General features: G+C 35.6%; 1 long non-coding RNA gene across 1 annotated transcript; it reads right to left on the bottom strand.

Annotated features, from left to right (window-relative positions):
- Window positions 1-407: 407 nt before the first annotated feature.
- LOC104958690 (uncharacterized) lies at window positions 408-2712 on the bottom strand. The gene is made up of 4 exons (XR_799788.1): window positions 2626-2712; window positions 1554-1646; window positions 1154-1208; window positions 408-483 (listed from the first exon to the last, which is right to left on the bottom strand). It is a non-coding gene; the product is annotated as an uncharacterized lncRNA (long non-coding RNA).
- Window positions 2713-3954: the final 1242 nt, after the last annotated feature.

The raw sequence follows: 3954 nt of genomic DNA, 5'->3' as shown, positions 1-3954 counted from the left end.
TGGGCAAGATAGTGAACCCCAAATTGCTCCTGATGTGTGTGTGAGGGCCTGTTAACGTTTTTCTCTTCTGATGAGCAAGTGGCGTCGAAATGAAAATAATATGGTTTATAGATTTAGTGCATCCCTTTTAGTTCCCAGGAAACATGGACGGTTCGCTTTGAGTTGCTGTCAGCACCAAACTCTTTCAAACCAAAAAGGGTTTGGGGTGTTTTGGCCCATGTTATGTTTGCAAAAGCAAAAGCAAATACTACAGTAGAACAAAATAAAGAAATTACATTGCAACTGTTTCCTAACCAGTTTAAGATTCCCTGCAGTAACTTTAAATAAAGAACACCATGCCGTTAGAACTCTCTTTTTTTAATACTAAACTAAACTAACTTGATGTTGTCAGAGAGTTACAAACTTACCGTTGATGTCAGCTTTCTCAAATCGAACCCAAATGATTTTCTCTTTTTCATCAGTGGGCGGAGCTCCAGTGTATGCCTGTAGTTTGGAAGACAGATAAGATAACAGGTGTGACAACTATTCCAAACATTAATAATCCAAATGATATTACTCAATATAGTTTACCAGAAAAAAGTATAAATTGTATAAATTAACAAAATATGAATACAAAATCACAGGTAGAAATCTTGCAACAACCAAAGGGTATATGTATATATATATATAATTTTTTTTTTGTTCTTTTCCTGTAAGCTCAGGTATGCATCAGTTCTTATATTGCTGTTTTAAATCACATATCATTCAGGTAAGGTAACAAACTCAATTCCCATAACCTGTCTTTCATAAAAAAAGTATTGTTGTGATGATCTTAACTTAAACTTGACTGAACTATACTTTCAAATGAATGTATATGTTTACACTCTTTACTCTAGAGTGCGTTTCTTTATTATCTATCATTTTTGTAATAATGCATACGTTTTAAGAGTGAGTTTTCTAGCACCATTGCTCGAAATTTGGGACAAAAGTGTTCACAAACAGCAGACTAGAAGTGTTTTTCAGTATGCATACTGACTTTGTTGAGAATACTTCATTTTGTCACGTTTCTAGTATAACCATATCAACATACTCAAGACGAGCTGTACCAATTGAAATCAGACAGTGCTGGGGAATTGGGATAAAAAAAACTTGAAAACAGCTGACAAAAAGTTACCTGGGGTACCACATCCTGCAGGAAGGTCACCACACTTTCCATGTAAGACTGCTCCCTGTGACAGAAAACAGCCTGTTTAGATTGACAGCCCAGCAAAATGTAAATGTTCTAAAGCTATATAGATGTATTTATCTGCATGTAGATACTTAATGTAGTGGATTTAAATTATATTGAAAAAAGTAAATATCATTTGGGGAAACATTTAAAGTGGTGCAATTTAAAAACATATCCTAAAGATGACGTGAAAATATGCAACATCAAACTTCTTCAAGCAGAGTTTGACTTGTGCTTGGTGCCCAGGAACATGATTTTTTTTAAGGAGAAACAGACAGACGGATGGAAAGACAGAATCATATTAGGGATTTCTAATAAAATAAATATTGCTGATGTCTGTCCTTACGTAGCAGCTTGTGCCCGCACCAGAACCCCTCCAGCACAGCGACTAGGTCGGCATGGGGAGTCCGATGCCATTTCGTCACCCGTATGTTTTAACCTGAAAAGTTACAAAAATCACATATTATTATGACAGCAGCATAGAAATAAAACGAATCATTTATTTGCCCTGGAACTAACTTGTAGAGCACCGAATGTTTCCCTGTAGCATGCAAATAGAAGAACATGTGAAAGACAGGTAGAATTAATTTTTGCCTGACTCTACATCTCAGATTCAGCTTCTTAAATTTGAAATGTTTTAAATATTTGTTTAGACCAAAAAAAATCCCCAGCAAAATGTCAAGTATCTTCAAAGTCTTTGCTTTAGTCTAAAGATGTTCCATGTTAGTGATCTAAGAAAAGCAAGCGATTCAACAGCTGGAACCAGAGGATGTTCACATGTTTGCTGATAAATGACTTTAACATTTAATGAATTAAACTTGTCAAGCAATGTACTGTTGACCATCTAAACCATTAATAGTTTCAGAAGCGCACTGCACTGACTTTAAGAAAAATACATGTTGAGAGGGATGCTTTAACACCATTAATGTTACAGAAAAATGTGTCCCATCATTATCATATTGAGGATTTCAACATTAAGTGCAGCCAGAATAAGAAGCATATGTTATGTTGTTTTCTCATCCTATACTGCGTCTTTACTTGAGTGAGCATACTTTAAAATAAAGAGCTAAGATATACGACATATGGCTTCTCTTGTATACCCTGCCATACTGTTAAGCTTAGCTATCTTAACCTATATTATCGTAAGCATGTTTTCATTGAATGTATGCCTCACACACGTGCAAAGAAAAGGCTAATATCTGCAAAGCTTGTCAACTGTCAAGTCGACTCATTATGGCTATTGTCTAACGGTAGAGTTATTTCGTCTGATAAGGACCCTGCAGCTAACTTAGCTAGCATTAGCATTAGCTTAAGAAACTCTCGTGTAGTGATAAAACGACACAACCGGAGCCTTACAAGAGGATATGCATGTGTCGAGTAATGTAAGACTGTATTGTCAAGGAGATATAGTGACAAACCGTAGTGTAGAATGACGACTGTGTCCTTGCTTGTGGACTTCTGTGAAGAGCTCTTTACAATAACGGTGTCAAAACAAAAACAGACTGGATTTGCGGAACTGTGTTGTTATTGGAAGCCAATCCGATCGCAAAAACGTTTTTGTCAACCCAATCAGCAGACAGTTAGGGCGGGACTAGTGCCTTCGTCACATTCACATTGTCTTATCATTTGACAAATGAAACATCACAAGTCTCTTACATGTCTTACAAATAGTTCAATACAATAATTACAACTACTACAAACGAATGTTTTGTCTGAAAAAGCCTGTCTCCAAAATCATTCTTATTTTATATTTATTGATAATTTTACTTTATTATAATAACTATTTTAATAATATTAGCCTACTAGTTGTATTTTTTTTTTACTTTTTTCTGAATTGAAGTATATTTGTTACTTTATTACATTTGCAATTCCTTTTTTCCTAAACCAGCAAACAGAAACGCGACTGTAGTGCTTTTTTTGTAAAAGAAGAAAGAAAAAGCAAAGAACATTTCATAGCTCCCAAAAATAATAACTTCATTTAATAATGGGTAACCATAACCATTATTCTTGTCTAATAGCAAGGTGATATGGTAATTAATTTCCTCATGAGGAGTTTCCCAACTTATATTCATTCCAATCCGGTATCTAACCCTAAAACTAACCCCTAAACCTTTACCCCAGTGTATACAAAAAACAGGATAGAAAAAACCCAGTACCATCAAACCTCTCTTTCTGAAAAAACAGCACATTTTATGAAACGTCAGGGATTTTAAGTTTATAAAAATTATTATATTTATTCTTTCACTTTTTTACCAATGTCTTTTTAACTTTAACAAAGCCTTTCCCTCTACCTGAAGGGCCTAAGTTTTACCATCTAGACCTTTGCTTGAGTTTCTCACACAGGCTCATTGCGACACATAAGAACACCCTAACCTGAAACAACAGTCAACTGAGAGACACCAGAACCACCATCCACAGACCAAACAAGGAGGGGACAACGTCCATGTGAGACAGGTTAGGGCCCCTAAACTATGAATACTGTATTTATATAAAAATCTGACTGTGAAATCGAGTGAAGGAGGGAAACAGGCACAACTCACACATAGGTACACCACCAAGCTCAAAAACACTACACAGTCTCTCTTCTCACTTAACACACTCATCCACTACAATACAGCATACACACCACGAATAGAACTACATCCACTGATATACATCTTTATGGTCCATTGACTCACCCACTAGATCAATAAACTAGACACCTCAGTAAGCAATACTTTAAGCTAATTCAAGCAATACACCACCAA

This window comes from Notothenia coriiceps, unplaced genomic scaffold, assembly GCF_000735185.1.
Source record: "Notothenia coriiceps isolate Sejong01 unplaced genomic scaffold, NC01 NC01_scaffold00029194, whole genome shotgun sequence".
Classification (NCBI taxonomy): Eukaryota; Metazoa; Chordata; class Actinopteri; order Perciformes; family Nototheniidae; genus Notothenia; species Notothenia coriiceps.
Note: the sequence above shows the minus strand (reverse complement) of the source record. Positions and strands in the feature narration are given on the sequence as shown.